We start from the raw sequence: 8,554 nt of genomic DNA on the forward strand, positions 1-8,554 counted from the left end.
GGAACGGGGCGCGCTCCCGACTCCCCCTCACGCCTCCCCTCACGCCGGGCCGCCACCGCCACCGCCACCGCCACGGGCAGAGCTGCGGGCTGGCGGAGGCTCCTCCGCCTCTCGGTCCTGTTCTGAGGGACCATTATCCCTACTCCATAATTTCTAGCCCGAGGTGCGCTCCAGGAGGGGACGGGGCTCCACTGCGTTTATCCAATCGCTTTGCCACCGGCTCGGTGTTAGCGATGATGGCACCAGAGACGTGGGCAATATCCAGGCAGACTTGACCCTCTTTTCCCTTAACTGCTGTGTTTATTTACTCTTCTACGAAAGGTCAGATTAGTTGCATCTCCACTGTAATCTTTTAATAATATTTGTTAACTGCTGGTATCCACTTAACCGAATTTATACATCAGAGTAGTGAATAAGTGTATGGAACAGGCCTTATTTCATGTGTGTTATTTAGATGCAAGGTAAACACATGTTAGTCCCCTCAGCACACGAAAGAATCAATAAACATTTTTTCTGTCTTTATTGCAAATGCCTTCTGAGCTACCAGTACTTACACAAATTCTTTTCAATACTGCTCTACAAGTTGCATGTTGCAACTGAAAAGCATTGCTATGATACAAATGGTGTGACAACAATTTACATATTGGTCCCTGTTTATCCTGGTTGTGCTTGGGTTTCTTTTTTTCCTCTCTCCTTTGCTGTTTCTGATTGAAGTCCACTCAAAAATCCCTAATTCCCCTTTGAAGAGGTCCATCCTTGCGGCTGACAAATTAAACAAACCTGAAAATCAAGACTCTGGCCCTTCTTAAGGATGCCTGGATACTGGCCTTCCTAAAGCCTTGAAGGGCAAAGCTCTTGTTAGAGTCGAGAGCTGTTTGTGAGGAATCAGACTGGCAAAATAGAACGGGACAGATGTAGTGGTGAGGTTGTTGTGAAGTAAGCTCTTGCATTCTTTCATGATTAATTACATTTATTTTGAAAGGCATTAAAGGCAGTATGCTCTCTCACAGGTACTGTAAATGCTAGCAATATGGCCCGAAGGAGAGCTGCATGGGTCAATCAAAACCTTCTGCAAAAGGTGCAAAAGGCTGTGCCCAGTCTCAAGAATTGCCCTGTGCTACCTCTGAAAGTGGCTGCCAAGTGAAGGCACCAGAAGCCCAGCAGATCACCATCAGCCCTATTGCATCCCTTCCTTCAACTGTGCAATTTACTCGTTGCCTTGTAAATTACACACAAGGACATTTCCCAGTCATTTCCCTGTAGCCATCACCAGCACTGCTGCTACAATGTGGCAAGGCATCAAAATCCCAGATTACCTATAATTAATGAAATATCTGGGAGACTGTGTTCTCTTCACTGGGAATGGCTGAGAGGCAGAGAACAGTATAAGCTGTGTACTGCATCATTGGGGATGAAGGCATCTTGTAATTCCCTCGGTGACTCCATGTATATATTGAAAAAGAGAACCTCAGTTTTAAAGCTCTCCACAGGTAAACACCCAGGAGGTAGAAAACCAGCACCTAGCATGTCTGGAGAAATAAATGGAACCTGTCTGCTGCTTTGTCCTTTGGTAGTTTCAGTGACTCATCTGTGGGGCAACACAGCAGAATAAATTTTTGAGAAAGGAAAGAAAATAGTCCGAATCCTTCTGAAAGCCAGTTTTGCCATAACACAAAGCAAGGTCAAGCGACAAGGAGAACAAGTTTTTAGGAACTAAATTGCAGGATGACATCACCAGAACCCAAGGGATGTAATCAACAAATAACAGCTATGTTTTCACCAACTAGTAAAACACGACAGCTAGAGAACAGCCCTACCTGGAGCTGCTGGCAGAAAACACCAGGGGAAATTTTGACTTTTCAGCTTCTCGCCCAGTCCCCCCAGCAAGGAGGCTGGGGGGCACAAGAAGCTGTGGGGACACAGGCAGGACAGCTGACCCCAGTGGGACAATGGGATGTTCTGCACCACACAGCAGCAAGTTCAGCATGTGACTGAGGGAGAAAGCTGGCTGGGGGCTGCTGCTCAGGGACTGGCTGGGCAACTGCAGTCTGCATCACTTGCTTTCTGTGTTCTTCTGTTATTGTTATCTATATTTTATATATATGTAATATCTACTATATTAATATCTATTATCGTCATCTTATGCCCTATCAAACCGTATCTCAACCCACAAATTTTCATTTTTTCCCCCACCCACTGGGAAAGAGCAAGTGAGAGAGCAGCTGTGTGGGGTTAACCTGTCAGCTGCCTGACAGGTTAAACCACAACAGCAGCCCAGAACAGTGCAGTTATCCTAAAGAAGGTTAATTCATGCAGCATTTGTTTCACTTCTTTGCTGCAATTTTCAGTCAAGAGCAGAAGAGCAGAAGACACAGTTCTTCCCTCTGAGTGGGTGACAGCACCCACTCCCAGAGCCTGTACAGTTGTGCAGTAGACTTTCATCCCAGTTTACACTCATCAGAAATACTGGGAAGCAGTATCTCCCAATACTTGCAAGCAGTGTGCCATAAAGATACTTCTAAGGCACAAAATATTCTGCATGCATTCTTATTCCTGTTACTGTTTTGAAGAGGCCAAAGTGACAGGTACTGATTCATATTTATTTTCATGCCTCATGCTATGGAGCCAAGTCACGACTTTGATTGCAGAAGACACCTGTTACAATTATAGATAGTACTTCCCACATTATCGTCACACTGCAGAGATGACACTGCTCCACAGAGTAGCTGTGAGAATATAAAGCAAAGCATTTATGTGCACTGCTCATCATCAGTTGTGTTGCTCTGCACGCAGCAGACGTGAGAGCTCGACATGTAAAGTCATGTACTCAGCCCTACTCAAACACCGTGTACTTCTTACGTTCATTTGTTTAAACTGTAACAAATGTGTTACAACAGGATCTTACTCCTACACCTTATGGAAATAATGGAAAGAGCTAAAGCAGGATTATGAACTTGAAAATAGTTTTGAAACTCGTTTTCAATTACAAAATAACCCAAACCTTCGAAACAAAACCCCAGCCCCAATTACCCTGGATTCAGATCCCCCAGACTCTCCTTGCAACTCACACCTCTCAGGCTCTGGGTTTCTTTCAGCTGTCGCCTTCCTTTCTGCCTGCACACTTTGCCAAATGCTGTCCAGGCCACCTCTGAGCAATACATTTCATATGGTTTCATGTGGAACTTATAGGCTGGGGTTTCTTCAAATCCATGACACTGTAGCTCTGGCCATAACACTTAATGGTGCCAACAATGATCCAATAAACAGGAATGAAACTCCTCATCATCACAGAGGCTGTGAACCTTCTACCAGCTGTGTGCATCTGCCTTTTAGCGACCACAGTCACTTCAATGACTCCAAATGCCCTGGAGTCACATGTGACCCCACGTACACAGGGCCCATCTCAGTGTCTCCAGCTCCTCCCTGCCTGGAATTTTTATCAAACCACTGGCCCTGGGAGCTCAGCAGATACTGCTGTGCTCACACAGCAGGCTGCAGTGCCACCCCAGGAGGTGGTAAGCACTCCCATATCCCACTGGCTTGGAGGCCCTCAGCACTCATCCAGAGTCCTGCCAAAACGTGCTGCTCTGTACTCAGTGCAGGGAGAGGAAGCTTGGCTACGGCAGCCAGCCCCCTGTGTGCGAGCTGTTGGCTCTTCCTTAAAATATGGCCTGTGGTAAATGCTGCAGATCCAAACAAATCAATCCAAAGGCTGAAGCATATTGAATGCCCTCAAGGGCAGACTGATCAAACACTCAGAGCTGCATGAACAAATCTGGAACCTGCTGAAAGCAGGGATGTAAACAAGTCAGGGAACTGTTCAACTGCTAACACCAAATGAAAAGCAGAGAAACAAGGGTCAAAGAGGTTTAACTAAGCTGAGAGGCCCAAATCCCACTGCACACCTAATAAAACAGATAATACTTAGGGAGTTTTCTGGTACTGCAGACTGAAAATGTGTGAGTAGCACTGCTCACTGCTCATAATAATACAAATGAAAAATGTTCTGTTAAAATAATAGTGATAACAGTAAACCTTACAGAAAATGACTCTACTTCAAGCAGCTTCAAATATGCTATTGTCTTATTCCAAAATTAAATAAATGCAAAGCAGCACATGTAGAGGAGCAATCTACTGCCTGAAATTGTTTTTTTTAACCTACAGTTAATGTAAGTTATACTGGAGGTTGAAAGACTAAAGACTCTGGGAGTCTAATCTAAACATTGGATTATGCCTCAGGATATTTCATCACATTTCTCATCTCTCTCCTGCAGAGTGAGTTTGTTTTGCTTGTTTATGTGGGTGTTGAACATCAACTGGAGAAAAAGACATTTAAAAAATAGGACAAATATAATAGAATTTACTTCACACAAAACCTGTAAGAGCCTAGTTAATATTCCAGAATATCTGTGGGGATTTGAGAAGACAAACAGATTGAAATAAGGTATTAAGATTAAAACAATAAAAAACAACAGATGGGACCTTGGACATAAATCAAACTCCCTGCAATAAGAAAAATGCAAAATGCACTTCTGTCACATTTTATAAGGTACAATCTTTAAGAAAAGTTGTCATAGAAATAACATTCAGAGGCTTCAGTGCCTCACTGGCACTAAGATACACACATTTTTGACAGAGAAACTCAGTTCTCAATGCAACACTTACATGCAGGCTTGGGAGATGCTCCGACTACACATTCCTGGCACACGTAATTACCTGGGAGAAGCACGAGGTAAATTTCTTTAGAAGCCAGTGCCAAGCTCACCTACATGTGACATGTTTTTCCATGCATACAGATCTATTTTCTGAGCATCTGTTAAAAGTCAGCAGCTACACTAAGCAAAAGCCCTGTGGTGAGTGTCCAGCTGCTGAAGGAGCTACTGAAGTCTCACTTTCTTCAGTGATGGGACCTGAAACTGTTCTCAGATGGGGATGAGGGAAGAGAATGAGCAGCAGGAAAAGCATGTTGTCCACCACATTCCAGAATCTTTTTTCTCAGAAACACTGAGAGAAGTGGCCTAGTCCACAAGAGACAGTATAATCTCCCCCAGGTACCCTACAAGATGCTGAATGATAATTTGCACATGATTCCTCCAATTCAATAATAAAACTTTCCTACATTTTAGGAAGCAAGGAATTTTTTTTCTTTCAAAACCTTAGCATTTTTAGCTCATATTTACAGAGCTTGCAAATATAATAGATTTTTCTATATTTGTGTTGTGTTTAGACGTGTAATGTATTTCTGTATTTCTAGTCTCATGTTAGAAGCACGTGCAAATTACAGAAGAAATTCTTCATTTACAAACATTAAACACTGATTGCTCTGGCAAGGCACCAGCACAATTTCTGTACTGTGAGGACAATGGAATTACACACTATAAAGTATTTGTTTCAAATGTTGACACTATAAATTAATTTGGTAAGTGACAATATTTCTGTACTGTAGGTTTTATGACCATGTTGTAGGATGATAAACATCCTGTGTAAGTGATGAATAGGCATGTAACTACAGACACTTAAGAGAGCAGAGAAGAGAGTTCACTCTTTCTCATTCAGGCCTAAGATCTTATTTTGCTTCTACTTGTTCATATAACATTTAGAAAAGGTAAAGAGTTGGTGGAAAGCATGTTGGCATGGTTTATTCATGCACTGAGAGGCAGTGACAAAATGATTTTTCTTCTCTCTCCATAGACATATACTAGCTCTGTAGTTAAACTAATTGACTCAAGCAGAGCATATGATGAAGCATGAGCATGTGATTCTCCAATTTGGGAAAACACTTACTAGGAAAGAATAGATCATGCAGAGTTCTGAATCCTCCCTTGCACTCTGCCATGGGTGGCAGGGGAGCTTTTAACTTGTTTGGTCACATCTGAAGCAGACATCAATTTGTCTCTGTGGTGCCATCCTGTCCTCATGCACTGTGCCTCCCCTTCAGCCTGAGTGCCTCCAGGAGAGCCAGAGAGCCACCACTGAGAGACAGGATGTGATCTTGGAGAGGAAGAAAGCACAGGTGGGCAAAGCCCCAGCTCTGCTGCCATACACAGCCAAGTGCTCAGACAAGGTGTCAGCCTGATTCTGCTCAGCAGGAGCAGGCAGACATCTCCAGCAGCTGTGGCTGGCATGGCTGAGCTGGAGCTTCATCATGGCCAGCCTGCAGGGTGTCCCTTCTCCTTGAGGCCCACCCTGAGCTGTGCTGGGCTGTCCCACCTCCCCCAAGGAGGGGCACCTGCCTCAGGCTGCACGCCGAGCAAGAGCTCAGCCTGCAAGAGCTGCTCTCCGCACTGCCAGCACGGAGCCACAGCTCTTCCAGCTGGCATCCCACCAGGGGCTCATCCTGAAACAACTCTGCCCTTCCTCCTGCTTCCCTCCCCCCCTTTCCCAGCAGAGTCCAGTTCCTCTGCTTGCCTCCTGCACCCCCCAGGGCAGGAGAAGGATTCCCGAGGCTGTTGGTTTGCCACAGGAGAACCTGTGAGCCCTTCCTGTGGCTGGCTGCTGAGCTGGGGTTAACACAGTGCCCAGATCAAGTCTTCTTGACACTGCTGCTTGCTTCTGCTTGGTTGAAAATACTTCTCGTGTCACTCTCAGTTCACATGTAAATGGATGGGAACTTCTGCGTGTCTGTGCCTTAAAAGCACATTTCCATCCCTCATGATCACAGGGTGAAGGTCAAACACATGATTTAGTTGCATCCTGGTTTTCCAGAAACAAACAATAAATGAAGTTAGCCTGCTTAATTGTGATTTTAAGCCAGCCACTTCTGAGGCCTGATTCAGAATTGTTATTGGTCCTGCAAGAAAATTCTTGGAATGGCAAAAAAAAATACAGGTTCCCAATAAAGTGTTTCCACCTCAGCAGAGATCAATCCTGCAGGAAATTTTCTGGTCATCCATACACATGCTGGCTGCACCAGTACAGCTGATGTGTGCATCAGCAATGCCTACCTCCTGGGCTAGTCACACCTATACCCTGCCACAGTGAGTTGTGCCAGATCTGATGTTTTAACCAATCCAGAGACCTGGAGGTGCTAGAAGTTACTCTTTACAACATATCTGCAGGGATCAATTATTACCTTTCCAATAAGGGGAAAGAGGGAGTGCGACAAAGGGAGAGAAAGGGAAGGGGATGGAGAAAACAGGTGTAATTTCAATATTACAGCAGACTGGCAAAATACCAGTCACTGCAAAGCACACAGACTGTCAGGAACAAAACCAGGAACAGGGCCCAAGCCAGTCTCGCTCCCCATGCACACAGTCCCTTGCGCACAAAAGTAGCTTAAGAAAGCGGTATTTCTAGTCATTCTGATTAGGAAATCTGATAGCTTGTGGCATGAACTTCTCCCAAACAAAGGCTGCAACAGGTGACAGGGGAAAGCAAACAGGCCTGTACCTTTCCTAGGAGCTGCTTGCAGGCCTGTTACACTCAGTGGCACAGGTAAAATGAGCTGTACAACCTCTGCACCCTCTTTATCACAACGCCCTACACTATCCTTTCCTGTTAGCACTTGGCAGCAACAACAAAGAAATTGGGCCAAAGACAAATGCTGAGTTCTACAGCGTTGCTGATGCCTGAAACAAGTCGCCCTAGCCTCCCTTCATGCTTTCTCCTTCCTCAAATCCACCTCGTGTACTTGAGGTGCTGCCCACTGGCTTTTGTCCATTATCTGCCCAAGGCACCTGCCTGCTCTCTACTGACTGTGTGTCCTTGTTCTCAAAAGGACTTGATGGACCGTGATGGAGGGTGCTGGAAAGCTCCTGTCCTGTGAATTGAAATGCACCTGGATCAGTTGTTTCCAACATTTCTCAGTATTTGCATCCTTAACATTTTTCCAGTGCTCATGTGAGCCCTGTCTGGAAATGCCATTTGCTCAGACACTGCATAGTAAATACAGACTTGCTTTCCTTAATCACCTCCCACAGACCAGCTGTCCTCAGGCAGCCTCATTTGTTGTCTTTGTAAAAGAGGCATCAGTGATCCCCAAAGCATGACTTCAGCTCAGATCACCATTTGTGGATTTCTCACAGACTTTCCCCACGGTACTGAGAGCTGAAATAAGATCCCCTGACATAAAAGCAGAATACCCAAGTGTGCCATTTAAATTCCAGGAATTTAAACTTTTCCCTGGATGGAGAATGACAATGTTTCAGGTTAACATGAAAGGCTGAATTTATAGAAATATTTTGGTATAGTTGAGTTTTCCTGCCTGTGGAAAATTAACCTTCTTATCCAATAGAATGTGGTTTGAGTCATGGCAGTGAGCAGATGTGTATAATCTCCTGCACGTGGAGAATTTCCATAACATCAGAATTAGCAAGACGTAAATAGGGAAAAAAACCCTGAATGGAAACAAATGGAAGACTGACATGGCTGTGTTCCACAAAGTACGTTCTGCAGCTGCATCACTGCTCTGGAACAAAGGGGAATATAATTATTGTTGTTTTACTTTCAATTCCCATTAGCAAAGCAAAAGCAAATAAAAGTGGTTATTTCTGCAGGGGAGAGCTGGCAGAGGTCACACAGGGAAATCATGAGGAGACTTTCTTTAGTCCAAGTA

The sequence above is a fragment of the Geospiza fortis genome, unplaced genomic scaffold (assembly GCF_000277835.1).
Source record: "Geospiza fortis unplaced genomic scaffold, GeoFor_1.0 scaffold112, whole genome shotgun sequence".
In the NCBI taxonomy this organism is placed as follows: Eukaryota; Metazoa; Chordata; class Aves; order Passeriformes; family Thraupidae; genus Geospiza; species Geospiza fortis.